We start from the raw sequence: 22,952 nt of genomic DNA on the forward strand, positions 1-22,952 counted from the left end.
TTCGATGTCATCCGTCAGTCCCACCTGATGCGGATCCCACACCGCACAGCAATACTCCAGAATAGGGCGGACAAGCGTAGTGTAAGCAGTCTCTTTGGTAGACCTGTTGCACCTTCTAAGTGTTCTGCCAATGAATTGCAGTCTTTGGTTTGTTCTACCCACAATATTATCTATGTGATCGTTCCAAGTTAGGTTATTTGTAATTGTAATCCCTAAGTATTTAGTTGAATTTACAGCCCTGATATTTGTGTTACTTATCGCGTAATCGAAATTTAGCTGATTTATTTTTTGGTACTCATGTGAATAACTTCGCACGTTTCTTTATTCTGGATCAATTTCCACTTTTCGCACCACACAGATATCTAAATCACTTTGCAAGACGTTTTGATCATCTGATGACTTTACAAGATGGTAAATGACAGCATCATCTGCAAACAATCCAAGACGGCTACTCAGATTGTCTCCTATGCCGTTAATATAGATCAGGAACAATAGAGGGCCTATAACATTTCCTTGGGAAACGCCGGATATTACTTCTGTGCTCTGAGATTACTTGTGTCTGTACCAGCACTGTACTCCATCGTCAGTTCTGCCACCTGTCGCCGCCTATTCCGCTTTACAAAGCAGACAAGCCTCCAACCTTCACGTTCCGTGATGAGGCGTGGACGTCCAAAACCTACTTCTGGTGTCATCGCTCTTCAATCACTTTCCATAGATGTTCACGAAGTTGCGCGGGAGCAGCGGGAAAGATTCGCGTGCCTAGGCGCCAGAGTTCAGCACTCAGGCCTTTATCAATGTCGCTTATATCATCGGATTTGCAATTTGCGATCCGTACCGTCGCTAAAATAATTACCTATTCGCCTCTGCTCCGCTTACATGGTGTCCATAACTAAAGTTCCAGTTTGAAAATGGTGTAAAAAGGGAATCACTGCTCAGAACGACGAAAAATTTGAACTGCATATTATTGACGCACGCGAAAATGTCATGGAATAAAACAAATTTAACGAAAATTTTACCAATAGATGCCGCTACAACTTTCAGAATATGCACACCAACAGACGCGCGGAACACAGCTGTTCCTCTGTTTGCATCCGAGACGCCCAACATGAATGTCTCTGTGAAGGATCGCCCGCTGCTGGTAAAGCTCTTTCACAAGAACGATATTTGTTAGCCAGTAGCTATGAAGAAGTGCCACACATTCACGGTATGAAAGAAAACATCAGTATGATCTCTGCTATCGGTCTGGAAAAAATAATTACTAAATTCTAAAACACAAGTTCTTTTGATATGAAGGTGGTATCTGTTCTTTCGGACATGTCCGAAAGAACAGATGGACATGTCCGAAAGAACAGATACCCTCTCCATATAGTTAAGGCTAACCGGCCATTGACCTCTTCCTCCTGTGCGGATGCACACGCATTGCCCGAACTCTTACGAGACTCGGTAAGATTGTCTGCCGCGAGTAATGAGTGTAGCGGGCAAGGGCACTACGACTGTAGTGTGTGGACGTTAAGTTGGTAATGAGGGTCTCACGGGGAGCGTGCAAGGGATAAATCCCTACAGTCGCACTATCCTCTGTGCCCTCGAGGCTCAGATGGATAGAGTGTCTGCCATGTAAGCATGAGATCCCGGGTTCGAGTCCCGGTCGGGGCACACATTTTCAACTGCCCATTGATATACATCAACGCCTATCGACAGCTTAGGGTCTTGATTTAATTATCATTTCAAGTTCTTTTGAAGTGCAATGTGGCAAAGGATAGGAGGCAGGTGATTCGACGTCGGTCGAAGATGTGGCCACAGCATTGCAAGAACGGTCGACCGGTGGTGTGCAAACATGCACTGCACAGGGAATTTCCCGAACGCTGGACATGACCCCGAGCAGGTTGCACGAAATCCCACGAAACATCCTGCATTGCTATCCATAGGAGATCACCCATACTCATGAGCTGCTTCATTCTGACCTGCGAGCACGACAAACGGTCGGTCTGGAATTTCTTGCTCATGTGGAAGTTGACAATGAATGGCCTCGGAACATTCTGTGGACAGACGAAGCCCATTTCCATCTGCAGAGACAGGTCAGCAAGCAGAACTTCACAATTTGGGCAACGGAAAATTCGCATGCACGTTAACCAGTACCGGTACAGGTACCACTTCATTCTCCAAAGATGATTGTGTGGTGCGGATTGCGGGCATGGTTTTTCGTAAAGCCGTATTTTTTTCGGGAAGACGAGTCCTGCAGGCCCTGTACAGTCATTGGTAAAAGCTATGAGATTGTTTTGCGCACCAACTTCATTCCAACCCTCCTAAATGTGGATTTGTGGATAGCATCACTTTTATACAATGATGGCGCTTCTTCGCACTTTGCACAGTCAGTGAAGCGGCTGCTGCAGAACACATTTCGAAAATGCTAGATTTATCACCCGCCATTTCCCTGCAACTTGGCCGTCCAGCTCACCTGATCTTAATCCTTGTGACTTCTGTCTGTGGGATTATCTGAACGATTGGGTGTTCGAATTACGAACGTAGCTGAACTAAAGGCACGCATTGCGCAACGCGTTCTGAACGTGAACCACGAGCCACCGTGATTTTTTGTACGTGCTGTGTCTCATTTTTAGCTTGAGGCTGAAAATGGTGGACAGCATACTGAACACACCACTCGTCAGTCAAACAACTAGTAGAAACGGAAGTTTTGTTTTTATTCGGTTTTTGGTCTCAGGGCAGTTAAAAACCGATTTTTTTTCATTCGATGCAGTATGACCTTGTAGTGATAGATAGACCTACCTAACTGACAGTGTCACAACTGTTGACTGCTGAACTTGACCAGTCACGCACATTGAACAGTACGGATACACTAATGTGCAACTCAAACCGTAGCCGCCGTACTGCGATTCATCTGTCATTTGTAGCCGTCCCCATTTACGTTAAGTTGCTTACAGACCCAGCTATTGCTAAAATTTTCGTTAACATTTTTTCCCATGACGTTTCCCCTTGCGTCAATAATATGCTGTTTAAGTTTGACTTCATTCAGCGCAGTGGTTCTCTTTCTACGGCGTTTTGAAACTGGAATTTCAAAAATAGTTCAAATGGCTCTAATCACTATGGGACTTAACATCTGAAGTCATCAGTCCCCTAGACTTAGAACTACTTAAACCTTACTAACTTAAGGACATCACACACATCCATGCCCGAGGCAGGAGTCGAATCTGCGACCGTAGCAGCAGCGCAATTCCGCACTGAGGCGCCTAGAACCGATCGGTCACGAGGGACGCCCAACAGGAATTTACACTACTGGCCATTAAAATTGCTACACCAAGAAGAATTGCAGATAATAAACGGGTATTCATTGGACAAATATATTATACTCGAACTGTCATGTAATTACATTTTCACGCAATTTGGGTGCATAGATCCTGAGAAATCAGTACCCAGAACCACCTCTGGCCGTAATAACGGCCTTGATACGCCTGAGCATTGAGTCAAACAGAGCTTGGATGGCGTGTACAGGTACAACTGCCCATGTAGTTTCAACACGATACCACAGTTCATCAAGAGTAGTGACTGGCGTATTGTGACGAGCCAGTTGTTCGGCCACCATTCACCAGACGTTTTCAATTGGTGACAGATCTGGAGAATGTGCAGCCACGGCAGAAGTCGAATATTTTCTGTATCCAGAAAGGCCCGTACAGAACCTGCAACATGCGGTCGTGGACTATCCTGCTGAAATGTAGGAATTCGCAGGGATCGAATAAAGGGTAGAGCCACGGGTTGGAACACATCTGAAATGTAACGTCAATGTGAACAAGAGGTTACCGAGACGTGTAACCAATGGCACCCCATACCATCATGCCTGGTGATAAGCCACTATGGCGATGACGAATACACGCTTCCAATGTGCGTTCACAGCGATGTCCCCAAACACGGATGCGACCATCATGATGCTGTAAACATCCGAAAAAATGTAAACACAATCTGGATTAATCCGCAAAAATGACGTTTTGCCATTCGTGCACCCAGGTTCGTCGTAGAGTACACCATCGCAGGCGCTCCTGTCTGTGATGCAGCTTCAAGGGTAACCGCAGCCACGGTCTCCGAGCTGATAGTTCATGCTGCTGCAAACGTCGTCGAACTGTACGTGCAATGGTTGTCGTCTTGCAAACGTCCCCACCTGTTGACTTAGGGATCGAGACGTGGCTGCACAATCCGTTACAGCCATGCGGATAAGATGCCTGTCATCTAGACTGCTAGTGATACGAGGCCGTTGGGATCCAGCGCAGCGTTCCTAATTACTCTCCTGAACCCACCGATTCCATATTCTGCTAACAGTCATTGGATCTCGACCAATGCGAGCAGCAATGTCGCGATACGATAAACCGCAATCGCGATAGGCTACAATCCGACCTTTATCAAAGTCGGAAACGTGATGGTACGCATTTCTCCTCCTTACACGAGGCATCACAACAACGTTTCACCAGGCAACGCCGGTCAACTGCTGTTTGTGTATGAGAAATCTGTTGGAAACTTTCCGCATGTCAACACGTTGTAGGTGTCGCCACCGTCGCCAACCTTGTGCGAATGCTCTGAAAAGCTAAACATTTGCATATTACAGCACCTTAATCCTGTCGGTTAAATTTCGCGTCTGTAGCACGTCGTGGTGTAGGAATTTTAATGGCCAGTAGTGTACTTACCTCCGTCGTGAGTCTGCATCGCCACGAGGGGACGTTCAGTCTCGCATGGTTAATGTGTGTTTGTTAGCAATTACTAACATGTTGACAAACTAGCGTACATATTCAACACTCTAGCCACCGAACAAATAATGATGTAACGTTCAAACTGTTGTGCTGTATGTTGTAAAAGTGTTTATTTTGATTGTGTGTGTGTGTGTGTGTGTGTGTGTGTGTGTGTGTGAGAGAGAGAGAGAGAGAGAGAGAGAGAGAGAGAGAGAGAGAGAGAGAGAGAGAGTGTGCGCGCGCGCCCACGACCACCACTGTAGTTTAATTTGGGGAATACTGTTTTGGTCCGTTTGAACTGATTATGTCGTGGAGGGCGTGGGGGTGGGGGGGGGGGGGGAGGAGCGTGATGTCGAAGTAAAAAAATATACACTCCTGGAAATTGAAATAAGAACACCGTGAATTCATTGTCCCAGGAAGGGGAAACTTTATTGACACATTCCTGGGGTCAGATACATCACATGATCACACTGACAGAACCACAGGCACATAGACACAGGCAACAGAGCATGCACAATGTCGGCTCTAGTACAGTGTATATCCACCTTTCGCAGCAATTCAGGCTGCTATTCTCCCATGGAGACGATCGTAGAGATGCTGGATGTAGTCCTGTGGAACGGCTTGCCATGTCATTTCCACCTGGCGCCTCAGTTGGACCAGCGTTCGTGCTGGACGTGCAGACCGCGTGAGACGACGCTTCATCCAGTCCCAAACATGCTCAATGGGGGACAGATCCGGAGATCTTGCTGGCCAGGGTAGTTGACTTACACCTTCTAGAGCACGTTGGGTGGCACGGGATACATGCGGACGTGCATTGTCCTGTTGGAACAGCAAGTTCCCTTGCCGGTCTAGGAATGGTAGAACGATGGGTTCGATGACGGTTTGGATGTACCGTGCACTATTCAGTGTCCCCTCGACGATCACCAGTGGTGTACGGCCAGTGTAGGAGATCGCTCCCCACACCATGATGCCGGGTGTTGGCCCTGTGTGCCTCGGTCGTATGCAGTCCTGATTGTGGCGCTCACCTGCACGGCGCCAAACACGCATACGACCATCATTGGCACCAAGGCAGAAGCGACTCTCATCGCTGAAGACGACACGTCTCCATTCGTCCCTCCATTCACGCCTGTCGCGACACCACTGGAGGCGGGCTGCACGATGTTGGGGCGTGAGCGGAAGACGGCCTAACGGTGTGCGGGACCGTAGCCCAGCTTCATGGAGACGGTTGCGAATGGTCCTCGCCGATACCCCAGGAGCAACAGTGTCCCTAATTTGCTGGGAAGTGGCGGTGCGGTCCCCTACGGCACTGCGTAGGATCCTACGGTCTTGGCGTGCATCCGTGCGTCGCTGCGGTCCGGTCCCAGGTCGACGGGCACGTACACCTTCCGCCGACCACTGGCGACAACATCGATGTACTGTGGAGACCTCACGCCCCACGTGTTGAGCAATTCGGCGGTACGTCCACCCGGCCTCCCGCATGCCCACTATACGCCCTCGCTCAAAGTCCGTCAACTGCACATACGGTTCACGTCCACGCTGTCGCGGCATGCTACCAGTGTTAAAGACTGCGATGGAGCTCCGTATGCCACGGCAAACTGGCTGACACTGACGGCGGCGGTGCACAAATGCTGCGCAGCTAGCGCCATTCGACGGCCAACACCGCGGTTCCTGGTGTGTCCGCTGTGCCGTGCGTGTGATCATTGCTTGTACAGCCCTCTCGCAGTGTCCGGAGCAAGTATGGTGGGTCTGACACACCGGTGTCAATGTGTTCTTTTTTCCATTTCCAGGAGTGTATATATATAAGAAAAAGAAAAAAGCTTAATAGTAGGTACATCTGAAGTGTAATCTTTCCAATATGCTCACTGTGGCAATACTGCTCATGTTCGGTCCCGCCCTGGTCTTCTCCCGACCGTCAAATCCGCTCGCCTTTGTTGTCCTCTCCGGACCGGAATATCCGCTGTCGGAAAGGTCCCGAGGAAACGTGTGTCGGCCATTAACTAGCGTTGCCACAGGGTTAACGACGTTTACTTTCAACATCCCGTCTGCTTCCTCCGCCCGCCCACTTGCGCCATACGCTCGCTCCCCTTCCCTGCGCGTCACCTGCCATTCTCCTCCCCCCCCCCTTTTCATACGCAGTGTTTATAAACAGCCGTGACGTCAGCAGCACTCATTACGCGCTAACAAGCGGGGCAGACTGAGGCTAGCTGTCTGGGCGCGAGAGCGAACTCACGTGGCTGTCTGCAGCAGACAGCAGCAGAGGAGGACGTGCCACAGCCCGGCAGGTACTGGCTGGCACGAGAAAACGGCGCAGTGTGTGTTTCGTGCAATCTGCACGAAAACAGAACAAGACACAAATAATTTAGAGCTATACTGACCGGTAATCGACAGTGTCATTTTCAAACATATGAAAAGTTTATTCAGTGATCAGGATCAACAAATCGATAGTTAAATTGGAACAAAGTTTGTTTTTTACCGCCATCTTGTTTTTACTTTACAGCAGATTTGATAGTGATAACTGATGAGTATTTTAAGCGTCCCTTGCAAGTTTATAAACTATAAGCTTCAAAGCCTGCCGGAGTGGCCGAGCGGTTCTAGGCGCTACAGTCAGGAACCGCGCGACCGCTACGGTGGCAGGTTCGAATCCTGCCTCGGGCATGGATGTGTGTGACGTCCTTAGGTTAGTTAGGTTTAAGTAGTTCCAGGGGACTGATTACCTCAGAAGTTAAGTCCCATAGAGCTCAGAGCCATTTTTATAAGCTTCAAAGAATCATCATCCAGCCACAATCATGGTTTGACACTATTTATTTGGGCAAAACAATGACCGGTTTCGGAATTTTTTTACAAATCCACCTCCATATGGTTGTTGCACGTTTCCTCTTGTTTCCTTGATGGGGCCTCGTTTTCTATGCGCTATTGGTTTGTTCCACTACGATAGACAAAGATTTTGGTTCACTATTTGCTTACGTTTACTATAGAATTATTTTTTCCGATCTGTCAAAGGCTTTCTAAAAATGTTTTAATAATGAAATGTGGTTAAAACTGACCTTCCGTATGCTTCTGCGTAAGTTTTCACCACATTTCACGTTTTAATAACTTCAAAACATTTTCATAAATCCGTTGACAGAGATCAGAAGAAATAATTCTATCGTAAACTTTACCAAGCAGTGAACAAAAACTTTCTATCCTAGTGCAGCAAACCAATAACGGATATAAACTGAGGTACCAGCAAGAAAGCCGGTCGTGGTGACCGAGCGGTTCTAGGCGCTTCAGTCCGGAACCGCGCGACTGCTACGGTCGCAGGTTCGAATCCTGCCTCGGGCATGGGTGTGTTTGATGTCCTTAGGTTAGTTAGGTTTAAGTAGTTCTAAGTTCTAGGGGACTGATTACCTCAGATAGTGCTCCCATAGTGCTCAGAGCCATTTGAACCAGCAAGAAAACAAGGCAAAACTTGTAACAACCATCTGAAGAAGGATGTGGAAAAAAAACGAAACCGATCGTGGGTTGATCCAGATAAACCTTACTGAACCGTAGCTGTGGCTAGTTCCTATTTCAGTTCTAAACCTTATAGTATTACAGCCACGGTTCTCAACATGCCAATTTCCGACAGAATAGAGTTACGTTTATAAGCAACGATCAACAAAATCCAAGGAGCTACAACAATGGATGTAACTGAGCACACGACAAGAAGATGGCTGTTGCATATGAATAAAGCGAGTGATTATTTTAAAAAAAAGGGAACGGCAAACCAACAAACGATCACGTTAAATTATCCTTCTCTTTCTCCACCTGAAGATGAGGTTTGTACCTCGAAACATGTAAGCAAGCAAACGTTTGCGACTGGTAGCGGCTCTAAAGAATATTTTCAAAGGAAAGAAATATTTAATGATCGAAGAGCAAGCATGGAAGGAAGGAAAGCTAGAAACCTTGTTGGTATCACTGGCATGCGGACGGACCGCTAACTCACTTGGCAGGGACGAAGTGTCGACCAATGGGCCTGGCCTTTCCAGTGGACCCACACAGCATTAATTTCAAATCAATTAGGAAAATCGCCTAATCAAGATATCAAGTTGAAACGCTGGATCCTCTCTTTCTCAAAAATGGTTGGTTCAAATGGCTCTGAGCACTATGGGACTTAACATCTATGCTCATCAGTCCCCTAGAACTTAGAACTACTTAAACCTAACTAACCTAAGAACATCACACAACACTCAGTCATCACGAGGCAGAGAAAATCCCTGACCCCGCCGGGAATCGAACCCGGAAAACCGGGTGTGGGAAGCGAGAACGCTACCGCACGACCACGAGCTGCGAACTCCTCTTTCTCCCGAATTTGTGTCAAGGCCTACAGATTATGCCATTAACTGTCCCATTGCGATTGGCACTTCCTACTTTATGTCAAAAAGTGGTCCAAGGAAGGGAGGAGGACTGCGTTTTAAGTCCCGTCGACATCAAGGCCGGTAGGGGCAGAGCACAAGCTCAGACTGTGTCAAGCATGGGGAAGGAAATCGGCCCAGCCATTTCAAAGGAACCATCCCGGCATTTGCCTGGAGCGATTTAGGGAAATCACTGAAAACCTAAATCTGGATGGCTGGACGCGGTTTTGAACAGTCGTCCTCCCGAATGCGAGTCCGTTGTGCTAACCACTGCACCACCTCGCTAGGTGAAAAGTTCCATTTCGAGAACACATTCTGGCAGCCCCTTCTGCAAATATAGTTTTCTGTAACACCGTTTTGTCTAAACACGGTCGGCCGGGGCGACCGAGCGGTTCTAGGCGCTACAGTCTGGAACCGCACGACCGCTACGGTCGTAGCTTCAAATCCTGCCTCGGGCATGGATGTGTGTGATGTCATTAGGTCAGTTAGGTTTAAGTAGTTCTAAGTTCTAGGGGACTTATGACCTCAAATGTTAAGTCCCATAGTGCTCAGAGCCATTTTTTGTCCGAACACGAATATTATCGTTCTTTCCTTTTCTTACACAGGCATTTTTATGCGACTTTGTGTGTATATGGCTTTAGTCTGACCCTTACTGCAGTATGGATATGACTGCTTTTCTACGCTATTATTTTAGAACGAAAAACTTTAATACGTATGTATAGTTCCAGTACGATTGTCTATCCTGCAGTGCGTGATTTAAGAGTCTCACAAAATAGCACATTTATCTGAGAGCAAGCCATCTGCACAGTATGGAGATACAGCCGAATTCTTTGCTAAAAACCAATTACCTTTGCAGAGTTTACTTCCGTTTTTCGTTAGTGGATGAGCTGAACTTCCGATCTTTGACACACTGTTTCCTCGATTGTAGTTCAATGTACTCTTTCGTGTTATCTTTATATTGAAGACTACGCCAGAAACAGCTTTTCTAATCATCTTCCCATTATAAATCAAATATTAAGGAATCTTCGTGAAAAGAACATGAAGCCATATATGGCCTTTATCTTTGATACTCTGTGTTCTCTAAAGCAGAACTAAATTTTAACAGAAGTGAAGCAAGAAAAACAAATATTAATTAAACTGTTTCATCAACGTAGTGACATAATTTTGGAGACTAGAGTGGGCAGTAAAAGATTCACCATTATAGGGAAGAAAGCAATTTATTTTTGGTGTTGATATGATATTGTGCTATTTATAGATAACTTACATGAAGTACAAAAAAGTTAATTAACGAAACTAAATGCGTACTTATGATGGTCAACACATTTTTGTCCCCGGGCTATCAGGAAGAGGCACTGACAATGTTACAGAAATTGAACTTATATGCACATTGAGAAAGTATACCTTGGGCACATATCGTCGTTCCTTCACTTCAGAAAATAGAAACTGATATCCGAATAAATTACACTTAGAAAATGTAAGACATATTTATGTTTCACATTAAGGACGATGTCTTCACTGTTACCGAAAACATTCTGTATCGAAAGAGAAACTAAATCTTAGTCATGCTTTGGTTCCTGGAAAGACATGTCATAAACAGGAGTCGTGGAGGAGACCTATCACGTTTATATTGCAGCATCGTTGCCTCTGGAACAAGAAAAGAGCTTTGCAGTTTTCTACAAATACTGGTACTACTACAACTACCAATATGTAACTTAAAATTCTCACTGTCCGCAAATAAATCATCTTGTTCAAACTGAAGAACTTTCCACGATGATTTATTGTGACAAAGCATTTTCTCTACTGGAACGTTGAACAGGAATTTTGAGTGCCGAGTTTGCATTTTCTTTGTTATGTTACTACCAACAAGTGGACCCAGATTAGAGTTTCCATTGAAAACTTGGCCACTAGAGTGATTATAATCACAGGTTGAACAAGGATGTGCAAGAAAATCGGCGGTTTCTTTCTATGGCATTTTTCATTTTGCAAAGGAACCATCTCGGATTAGCCTAATTCGATTTACAGGTACTCAAGAAAACGACGATTTCAGTAACTGGGTGGAGGACGAAACCCTGCTCGCTACGTACCTGAGTTCAGCTTTCATCCACTGTGTGGCCTCGACCTGTGATCTTAATACTAAAAACGATCTTTCTGCTGTAGCTAATATATACATGCCCGGAAGTCCTGAGATTCGTAGGAGACCTTCTGAGAAACTCGGGAAGTACTAGCAAACTGAAGCTGTGACGAAGGGTCGTACTCCTGAGTCGTGCCCGGTCTATCGGCAAGGTTCTGAGTTCGTGTCCCAGTCAAGTGCACAGTTTTAATCACCTTTCATGTTTGTCGAGTGATTCTCGAGTATTAAGCATACTGCATACCGAAAAACTGATTGAATGTAACTATGATACATCGCATTTTTTTAAATTTATGTCCATATTATGTCTATATTAATACGCTTCCCATAAAATACATGTAATTTCATTGTTATTCTATCTTTCTGTGCCTTTCAGTATAAGTCTGTATATACATTTGGACCGAACAATTTTTCGTGACAGAATTCAGCCATATTCAGGCCTTCGCAGTTCCATCGTTTCGCTTAATTCCGATGATACAGTTCTGGGTCTTTGTGATCAGTAATCCGTAACTTTGATGAAATTAAGATAAGTGGGTGTAGGGTGTTTTACTATTGTAGGCAGAAGGAGCGATTAGATGGCAACGAGACGAGCAAATAATTCGAGAAATCGCCGGTCGCGAGACCAATTATTTCCCCGATACGACGTTCGCACAAGTGCAGTCGTGCCCATGTTACAACACAGTTAATACGTAAGGTTGCGTTCGATAATGTTCCTTATGGCGAACGTGTGCGCATGTGATACATTTAGGATTTGCACACCGGCAAACTTTCATGTCGATGTAACTTCCTGGCAGATTAAAACTGTCTGCCGGACCGAGATTCGAACTCGCGACCTTTGGTAGAGCACTTGCCCGCGATAGGCAAAGATCCCGAGTTCGAGTCTCGGTCTGGCACACAGTTTTAATATGCCGGGAAGTTTCATAACAGCGCGCACTCCGCTGCAGACTGAAATTTTCGTTCTGGTTTCATATGGCTGTTCGGGGTACGTAGCACTAATCTTCGAAAACAAGTGCATCGACACGAAACGTGTTCGCAGTTGCGAATATGACCCACCTGCAACTGTATATGGAATAACGACAATGAAAATTCGTGCGGGCCGGGACTCGAACCTGGATTTCCCGCTTTACGCGAGCGGTCGCCTTAACCGCTTTGGCTATCTGAGCGCGACTCATGACCACCCCCAAACCAACATATGTCGTCGTCCGACTGACATACTTGTAGTCATAAATCTCATTAAGTTTACCCCCGTACGGTGGAGACGTCGCAGGCTGATAAAATGAAATCACGAAGTACTCCTTCACAACACGTGCACTGCAGTTTCGTACAAGTGTGACGATCGTGGCTCGCCAGTAATGTACCATAGACTCCCAGGTCAGCCAACGTGAACCCATAAAAGCGTCAATGTATTGTACACTACCGGCCATTAAAATTGCTACACCAAGAAGAATTGCAGATGATAAACGGGTATTCATTGGACAAATATCTTATACTCGAACTGACATGTGATTACGTTTTCACGCAATTTGGGTGCATAGATCCTGAGTTATCACTACCAACAACAACCACCTCTGGCCGTAATAACGGCCTTGATACGCCTGGGCATTAAATCAAACAGAGCTTGGATGGCGTGTACAGCTGCCCATGCAGCTTCAACACGATACCCCAGTTCATCAAGAGTAGTGACTGGCGTATTGTAACGAAACCAGTTGCTCGGCCACCATTGACCAGACGTTTACAATTGGTGAGAGATCTGGAGAATGTGCAGCCACGGCAGAAGTCGAATATTTTCTGTATCCAGAAAGGCCCGTACAGAACCTGCAACATGCGGTCGTGGACTATCCTGCTGAAATGTAGGAATTCGCAGGGATCGAATGAAGGGTAGAGCCACGGGTCGTAACACATCTGAAATGTAACGTCCACAGTTCAAAGTCCCGTCAATGCGAACAAGAGGTTACCGAGACGTGTAACCAATGGCACCCCATACCATCACGCCTGGTGATACGCCACTATGGCGATGACGAATACACGCTTCCAATGTGCGTTCACAGCGATGTCACCAAACACGGATGCGACCATGATGATGCTGTAAACAGAATCTGGATTAATCCGCAAAAATGACGTTTTGCCATTCGTGCACCCAGGTTCGTCGTAGAGTACACCATGCAGCGTCAAGAGTAACCGCAGCCATGGTCTCTGAGCTGATAGTATACGCTGCTGCAAACGTCGTCGAACTCTTCGTGCAGATGGTTGTTGTCTTGAAAACGTGCCCATCTGTTGACGCGAGCAGCAATGTCGTGATACGATAAACCGCAATCGCCAAGGGCTACAATCCGACCTTCATCAAAGTCGGAAACGTGATGGTACGCATTTCTCCTCCTTTCACGAGCCATCAGAACAACGTTTCACCAGGCAACGCCGGTCAACTGCTGTTTGTGTATGAGAAATCGATTGGAAACTTTCCTCATGTCAGCACGTTGTAGGTGTCGCCACCTGTGCCAACCTTGTGTGAATGACCTAAAAAGTTAATCATTTGCATATCACAGCATCTTCTTCCTGTCGGTTAAATTTCGCGTCTGTAACACATCATCTTCGTGGTGTAGTTATTTTAATGGCCAGTAGCGTAGTTCTGTTAATAGCGTCGTGGAACGTTTGGCACGCATTGCGGATAGTTGTCAGTAGATTCGGAACACGCCAGAGTTAATTGAACGCGTACGGTCATCGATGAAGAGACGTACTGAAGCCTGCATTCACATTTACGGTGTCCATGTGGAACACTTTCTGTACCGTTTTTCTTCTGTAGTACCTATCTGCAGTCAGGATTCTCTGTACTTAATCGTAAAACAGTATTGGGAAAACCATTGGCTTCCGGATCTATATGTTAGAGTATTATTTGCCTGCTTCACTGCCTTCAACTCGTCACCCTGTTTGTACCTATAATAGTGAACCTGTATATGAAGAGTATCTAGAGTTTTTCTGGGACATAATTTTGAGTAACATCCGAGGTATGGCTTGCGTATGAAATTGAATGCAAATTTATATATAGCGGAACGGTGTTTAGGTAGAAAAAGCACAAATCCAAACTCATTGTAGAATCTTCTGGGAGCCTGCGGGCAACAACATTAAACTACATGAGAAAGCTGCGGTCCAAAAGTGCAGACAGTGAAAATGGCGCTGGGTACAACATTTCATGATCTTATCACATAACAGAATGAGAAATATCACCCGCTATCATCCCGAATGGGAAGGAGAAAGAAGGAACGAGGATTACGTTCAACGTACCATTGAGGAAGACGTCAGTAGTGAAGGAGCACAAGTTCTTATTGGACCAGGAAATCGCCCGTGTCCTGACGAAAGAGCCATCCCAGTAAACGCCTTTAAACGATTTACCGGCCCTGCGGAAAGCGTAAAATCCAAGTAGCCAGATAAGGTTCCGACTTCTATCAAACAAGAGTTTAGAGTGAAGACAATCGGTCAGAATTAAGTTGCCCGAGCGTCGCGCTCAACTATGGCGCGAATTAGATGCCAGCAGAAGCAATAGGATAGTGGCGTAACTACAATAACTGGCGCTTACATCTTCCCCCTCCCCTCGCCCAAAGAATGTTGCCAGCGAACATCTCATTTTCTGTCGATTTTCACCATAGCTTAGTCTGTTTAGTCGTTTATTGGTATCGACACGACTTTACAATGACGTAAAAGATACATGTTTGAAATATTATTTTCTGTATGATACATTGCACAAGCAAGGTTCAGAAAAGGTAAAACGACAATAGACCAAATATTCACACTAAGACAAATAATAGATAAGAACTGGGAGCACAATCATGATACCTTTTGCCTGTTTATAGATTTCAACAAAGCATATGACAGCATAGTAAGAGAGGAAATGTGGATAGTGGAAGAGTATGGGATACCTGAAAAGTTGATACAGCTGACTAAAATGTGTGTGATGGTTCAAATGAATCTGAGCACTATGGGACTTAACTTGTGAGATCATCAGTCCCCTAGAACTTACAAGGGAACCTCCCCATCGCACCCCCCTCAGATTTAGTTATAAGTTGGCACAATGGATAGACCTTGAAAAACTGAACACTAATCGATCGAGAAAACAGGAAGAAGTTGTGTGGAACTATGAAAAAATAAGCAAAATATACAAACTGAGTAGTCCATGTGCAAGATGTGCAATATCAAGGAAATTGCGAGCTCAGGAGCCCCGTGGTCCCGTGGTTAGCGTAACGAGCTTCGGAATGAGAGGTCCTTGGTTCAAGTCTTCCTTCGAGTGAAAAATTTAACTTTTTGTTTTCAGTTTATGTGACAAACTCTTATGTTTTCATCACTTTTTTGGGAGTGATTATCACATCCACAAGAAAACCTAAATCGGGCAAAGTAGAAGAATCATTTTACCCATTCGCCAAGTGTACTAGTTAGGTGGGTCGACAACATATTCCTGTCATGTGACGCACATGCTGTCACCAGTGTCGTATAGAATATATCAGACGTGTTTTCCTATGGAGGAATCGGTTGACCTATGACCTTCCGATCAAATGTTTTCGGTTCCCATTGGAGAGGCACGTCCTTTCGTCAACTAATCGCACGGTTTTGCGGTGCGGTCGCAAAATACAGACACTAAACTTATTACAGTGAACAGAGACGTCAATGAACGAACGGACAGATCATAACTTTGCGAAAATAAAGAAAGTAAAATTTTCAGTCGAGGGTAGATTTGAACAAAAGACATCTCGTTCCGCAGCTGCTCACGCTAACCACGGGACCACGGCGCTCCTGAGCTCACATTTTCCTTAATATTGCCTATCTTAAGCATTAACTACTCAGTATGTATATTTTGTTTATTTTTTCATAGTTCCACAGAACTTCTTCCTGTTTTCTCGATTGATCTGTGTTCAGTTTTTCAAGGCCTATCCACTGTGCCAACTGAGGCAGGATTGGAAGCTGCGACCGTAGCGGTCGTGCGGTTCCAGACTGTAGCGCCTAGAACCGCTCCGGCCACCCCGGCCGGCTGAGTGGGATGGAATCAAAGTGTAGAGTGAAAGTACAGGGGGAGTTCCCAGAAGCATTTGAAGTAATAACAGGAGTGAGAGAGGGAGATGATATATCACCAACCCTGTTCAATTTGGCCCTCAACAACTCCCTGAGGAGAGTAACATGTGAAAGCGGAGGCGTCACCATAGGAAAAAAGATAACTGGCCTGGCTTTTGCGGATGATGATATCGATGATGTGTGGTTTGTGGGTCGCTCATCTTCGCGGTCATCAGCGCCCGTACGAAGTCCCAATTCTTATACAGTCCAATTTTTTTTACCAAATCCAATCTAGCCACTGTGACAAATAATGATAATGATGATGATGATGATGAGGAGGAGGAGGAGGAGGAGGAGGAGGAGGAGGAGGAGGAGGAGCAGGAGAACACAAACACAGCCCCTGGGCAGAGAAAAATCCCCAACCCGGCCGGCAATCGAACCCAGGACCCCGTGATCCAGAGGCAGCAACGCTCGCCACTAGACCACGAGCTGCAGACACTGATGGTAGGAAAGAACATGGAAGACCTGGAGGAAATGGGGTCTGTGCTAATGCAAGAAGCTAAGAAAGTAGGTCTAAGTATAAATGAATGTAAAACGAAGTTCATGGTACTAGGGAGAAGAGCTCATTTAGGACCAAACATCCTAAAAATCGGAAATCTAACTATACAGACACATTCACGTACCTCAGTGTCAACTTCAACCAACAAAACCTTATAGAACAAGAGATAGTAACAAGAATTCAAGCTGGGAGAAGATGTCTAGGAGCTATGCACAACATCATAAGATCGTAGTTACTACCTAGGCAGACAAAAATAAGAATATATCAGACCATCACCAAGCCAATTGTCTGCTTTGCAAGTGAGACATGGACCCCGACAAAGAAAACAGAGAAAAAACTCATCACCTTTGAAAAAAAAAAGGTACTGAGAAAAGTATATGGACCAGTGAAAGAAAGTGAACAGTGGAGAATAAGGAGAAACAGAGAAGTCAGACAATTATACACACTGACGTCGTAGCGAGTGTGAAAACTAAGAGACTAAGATGGTACGGACACGTGAGGAGGACAGTGGAGGACACAGTAATAAAGGCTGTAATGGCTGCAGAAGTTGAAGGAAAGAGACCACTGGGACGGCCGAGAATGAAGGATAATACCATGGGAGACATGCAGATACTGGGTCTGGGAGATGAGGCAGGTGACAGGACAGTGTGAAGGCTGGACTGAGTGATGCCAAGGACCGGCTGCGGTTTGTGTGGCCAGTAGAAGTAAGTACAATCCAAAAGACAGAACGAAGTCCAGTCTCATTGCTGGCAACAATAACGCAATAACTTTTTCACTGTTTCGCTGCCGGTAATTTCAAGCGCGAACTACACTCTACATTTTCGTGGCGATCTCACTTTTGGTATAACGAGAGTCGCTCCAACTAGCAGCCAAAATCAAGACACAAGGGTTTCCATGCCAGGGAGAGTTAGGTCTTATGCAATTGTTGATCGACAGAGTCCAGTTAGACTCTCCTCGAGATTCCGTTTCATAACCTCCGCTCTCAAACCACGTTAGTGACCTACAATCCATTTCCTCCTCCTCCTCCTTCTTCTTCTTCCAAAGGTCCTCTTTTTATACTCTTGCTCATTTTTTCTCCCGCCTCAAAGCTGTGTCCCCACGGAAGCGTCACACCGTAACTACGGCAATAAGTACGAAGAGCCATCAGTGGGTCAGGGAGTCTGGCATCGACAGGCCCCTGTGATGCCAACATCTGGACAGTTAAATCGTTAACGAAGTCGTACACTCTCTGTAACAAGGCACATTCCACCGTCGAGTCAAAACGTGGACGCTGAAGCATTTGCGGTGATTATAGAGATGGATGGGTACTGGCTACGCGCCCGGAGACATTTGGCACAACCCAACGGGCACGTGTGCCTTAAGGAATGCTAATTGACGTATACACACCCATACAACATTATTCGGCTGAGGTGCGCACAAGCCCTTGTATAAGGAATAGTTGTGCTGCTGTCATAGTTGGACCGTAGGGAAAGACTGCTGGAACTATAAGTTCTTTAAAATAACGAGTGGTATCAGCAGTATGAATTCAGTTACCTGGGTGCAATTATCTTTAAATACAGTGCATGGATACAAGAATTATTCATCTCTAACATATAAGTATGCCAACGGCCTTGCCGCAGTGGGTGCACCGGTTCCCGTGAGATCACCGAAGTTAAGCGCTGTCGGGCGTGGTCGGCACTTGGGTGGGTGACCATCCAGGCCGCCATGCGCTGTTGCCATTTTTCGGGGTGCACTCAGCCTCGTGATGCCAACTTAGGAGCTACTCGACCGAATAGTAGCGGCTTCGGTCAAGAATACCATCTTACGACCGGGAGAGCGGTGTGCTGACCACACGCCCCTACTATCCGCATCCTCCACCGAGGATGACACGGCAGTCGGATGGTCCCAGTAGGCCACTCGTGGCCTGAAGACGGAGTGCTTTCTTTTCTTTTTTTTTAACATATAAGTATACTGAACCTCCCAATTATCCGAGTTGATGTGGACTCGAGACTGCACAGATAACCAAGGATATTACACACACTTTCACAGGAATCTGCTATCTGCTGTATTTTCTAAACATGCCACGTGTCACACTTTGAAGTCCACTGCCTCCTTTTTGGTCTCTTCCTCTACCGAACACAGTTTGTTCACTACACCCCCGTCACTTACAAGTTACTGTTTGAAACCTTAGTACAACGGCGTCGTTATTTGCCCATCCGCGGATGTTTTCGTCATCCAGGTCTTTGCATCACAAATTTCTATTCTGAACGAACATATTTTACTAAACAGCTAAAACGGTCTCCTGTTCCTACAGAAGGTTGCCTATCTTTAAGCTTCCAGAGGTAACAAAAATTTGATTTCCTGCAATTACAATTAAAAAATTAAAATCTGTCAATACTCATACATTACATTTAACGCAATACCCTGAAGTATTAAAAGTAATAAATTATGTACACGTCTTGAGACAGCCTAACTCAAAGCGTGCAAATTACTCAGCCTATATTCATCCAGTATTTGAGAATGACAGCACTTAGCTGCTTCGAACAAACTTTACACAGAACTCCAAACCTTTTCGAAACTGACATCCCCTACAAAATAATGAAAGGAAAAAAAACTTTATCGTCTAATACATTTTCGCTGTTCATGCAGAAGAACTTTACATTATGATTTATTACATTTTTACTACTGCTATTCTATTCCAAATACATTTTGCAGACAGTATCCACATATACCTGAATGTTCTTCCAAACTTACGTCAGGCGAACCTATGGTTCAGGAGATATGACGTCATAAACACTGAGACGTGTGAAAAATTTAATTCAAATATTAAACACATTAACTCATTTGTAATCAGATATGTCAAGCTGTTTTCTACTTGTGAGTTCGATACTTTAAAGAATGCTGGTGGAGGTTTACTGTATATAAAGAATACATCAGTCGTTATATTTTTTTTATTTTTTCAAAAATCAAAGAGCTATGCACAGATAATCCGCACTCGAATGATTGGAAATTTCATGTAATATCGTAATATTTTGCAATTTTCTACGATATTCTACCCTCAGCAGATTCGGCACAGTGGAGTAATTTCAGCGGATTTTGCAGATCAAAACGTCGATTGTTTACTCAGTAACATGGCACACATTTTTAGTTGACCAGGCTTGGAAGCAGCTCTTAAAGACACAATGGCTGTACCTCTGAGACTGCTTGGACTCCAGAGTTGCATTATTAGTTAGGTCAGCAGATCGAGATCCCGATAATATACTAGGTCACCCATTCCAATAACGTAGTAAATCACAAAAAGGAAAAGTGAAATTCATTCACCAGTCTGAAACTAGTTCATCCGTGTTAAGCAGCAGATGAAATTGTTAACCTATGTAGCAATTTATACTCTGACGTTTAGTTGTTTACGTCACTTTCTGCTACCACGATTCTCTGGCAGACTGTGTGGGCGCAGCTGTATTAAGATTGTAGGTGGACGTGTTTCGCTTATTAGTTTCATGCCGTTAGAAGCTTATCTAGCGGCTCTTTATGTTTTCATATTTGTACGTGATTTGATGTTGAGTCCAGATACGCCACCTTACGTATTACCACTCAGACGCCTTCTCCTTTTGGCCTCTGTTTTACGCAACGGTTCGACACTAAGATAAAGTTACCCATGTGTGCCACTAAAGCACTTCTGCATCCCAGGTGCTTCCGTCACGAAGCGACGGACTAATAGACAGTGTAAACTCTGCCTCGTTCTGGTACAAGGTGAAGGTGTTCTGGCCAGTGGAGATAGATACGAGTTCTGCGACGGCCGTCTCAACTCCGAAAAATGGTGGATGCTGACTCGCACAGAATTTTAGGAGCATCGAAGGTTTGAGCGCCAAGTGGCGCTGAGTCTCAGAATTAAGAGTTGCGCTCAATCACAACTACAGTTCCGTAGCTTTGACACAGTGCATAAATGACTTTGTAAATGGCAGGATTACCGGCAGTACTGGTAGCATTGATAGGGAACGAACCATAAATGAGTGTGTGAGAGAGGAACTGGGAACCGATAACTTCTCTTCGTTTGTTTTGCACATACTTAGAACCACACATCGTCCATTGTTAGTCCATTGTGTATTTTATATACATAAAAAATATAAATTGCGTTTTATAAATAATAATTAGCTGATCGCGTAGCTCCTACATTTTTACGTAACCAAAGCAATCAATCACTTTTGATGGATGTACAGTTTATATGCGCAAGCATTAAAATCTATATAATTATTGTTATTTTGTCCTCAATAGAACATTCTTTACCATAATCAAAGCAAGAGTTTCCTGTCATTTTTGGTAAGTGCGAAAGTTGTTTGGCAATAACAGAAACATGTTTTGTATAACTTCGACGTAGTATTGAAACGACGTTTGATGTGTTTCTGTTTTGCTTTTTCAAGACCTGTATGATAAATCTGTATTTTTTTATTTTTGCTACAGCATTCCTCTGGTTCACGTTACAAATCAACAATTTTCGAATAAAATCTGTACTGAGCATTGGCGATTTCAATTTTGCTATAAATACTGTTTCTTTGTAAGTTACACACATGAGGATAAGTATGCATAACAGAAATGTTCCGTAACTTTTGTGGCCCTTTATAAATCCCAGTTAGTTTCGAGACAGTTTACTTCACCACTTCTAGATTCTAGGGGAGTCTAGTAAGACACTGACTGCAGAAGCTAACTGATTGAAATGAGGCAACGCTCGACAGGTATGCAACACACGTAACAGACAGGTAATGCAGTTACGATCTTAACTGACCAAAGCTACTAGAAAAACTACCGTAGTCTACGCTCACTTACGACAATCTACGATAGCGTACAGTAGTTTTACAACTCTACCCTACGTGTTCTGTTAGGCAGTCAGCTCCCTTATCCCTAGAAACTCTTGGAAGGGATTACATCACGCCAAACCAGGCTTAGACATTCCCGTTCAGCAGGTGTCGTCTGTACACCCTGCAGCCATACATTTAGCACTGCTGTGATTCACTCCTGTCGTGCAATAAATTATAAATTACACGGAAACTCCATACACTCTGACCTCCAATAGATTGCTAGTGTTTCTTGCGTATCAATCGTTTCACAAACCCGTCGTTCGTTCCCTCAACACTTAAGTGACAAATTAATTTACTAGGTGTTCGCGTCTCTAGTTCTTCGATCTTATTTGACAACGGTCTCCTCATTTTAACACATCTGCTGCATCCTACAGGATCAATTATATGCCTTACATACGGATATCTCGACCTGTCCGTATGCTACTTACCTTTCTTCGACAGAAACATGCTCCACTGGATCTCTTTATTAGGCAGTCCATCTAATCTTCAACAAACTTGTGACACCACATTCCAAAAGCTTCTAATTGTTGCATTAATTTTGAATTACTGTCAACATTTCGCACCAAAGGAGGACTGTGTGTCTCAATATTCTTCTGTTCCCGTGGTTCACTTTTTTGGCCTGTAAAATTCAAGTCCCGTTAACATGTTGCATCATCTTCCTCCTTAAATCGACCTCCAAGATGGCTAAATTCGTTCACCTCTTCAAGAGTCTCTTGAGCAGTCGCAACATTGAGCCATCCAACGCGCCCCCTGCTAGGTGCACCATTACCTGATATTTTTATGGGCGTATTGCAATTACAAAACTCACATTACATGTCATTTAACATCGGATTTAATTTCCATTCACTTTCAACGGCCATTTCTATGTCATGTCGATTTTCTATTAAAGACAAATGTAATGTGCTGAAAATTGTATTGATGATAGAACACCACACGCTGATCGTCACAGTTCTTCGACCGTGGCTACAAGAGCACTCCTCGAACGACGGAAATCTGCTGCACTACACTACGTAATTGTCATTTTGGTAGTGGGAGGGAGTTTGAGAGGGTGGGGGGGGGGGGGGTACCAGTTGTAGAGGGAAACCCAGGCTTGAATACAGTAAGCTGGTTCAAATTTATGTAGGCTGTAGCAGTTATCCAGAGATGAAGAGTCTTGCACAGGATACACTAGCACGGAATACTGCATCAGACCAGTCTTCGGACTGACGACGACAACCACCACCACCACCACCACCACCAAATTAGACTTCCCAAATTATGTGCACAGGTAAGCGCCTCGGTCTACTCCTATCGCCTGCT

At 44.8% G+C, this 22,952-nt stretch overlaps 2 protein-coding genes and 1 pseudogene across 6 annotated transcripts in view; 2 read left to right on the forward strand and 1 right to left on the reverse strand.

Moving 5' to 3' along the window:
* LOC126252287 (calcium uptake protein 3, mitochondrial-like) overlaps positions 1 to 22,952 on the reverse strand; it is a 558,826-nt gene that overhangs the window by 156,284 nt on the left and 379,590 nt on the right. The gene's annotated exons all lie outside the window — the stretch shown is intronic.
* LOC126252201 (GTP-binding protein Rhes) overlaps positions 1 to 22,952 on the forward strand; it is a 559,471-nt gene that overhangs the window by 18,578 nt on the left and 517,941 nt on the right. The window lies entirely within an intron of this gene.
* Positions 18,422 to 18,539, forward strand: LOC126253734 (5S ribosomal RNA; annotated as a pseudogene).

This window comes from Schistocerca nitens, chromosome 4, assembly GCF_023898315.1.
Source record: "Schistocerca nitens isolate TAMUIC-IGC-003100 chromosome 4, iqSchNite1.1, whole genome shotgun sequence".
Lineage (NCBI taxonomy): Eukaryota > Metazoa > Arthropoda > Insecta > Orthoptera > Acrididae > Schistocerca > Schistocerca nitens.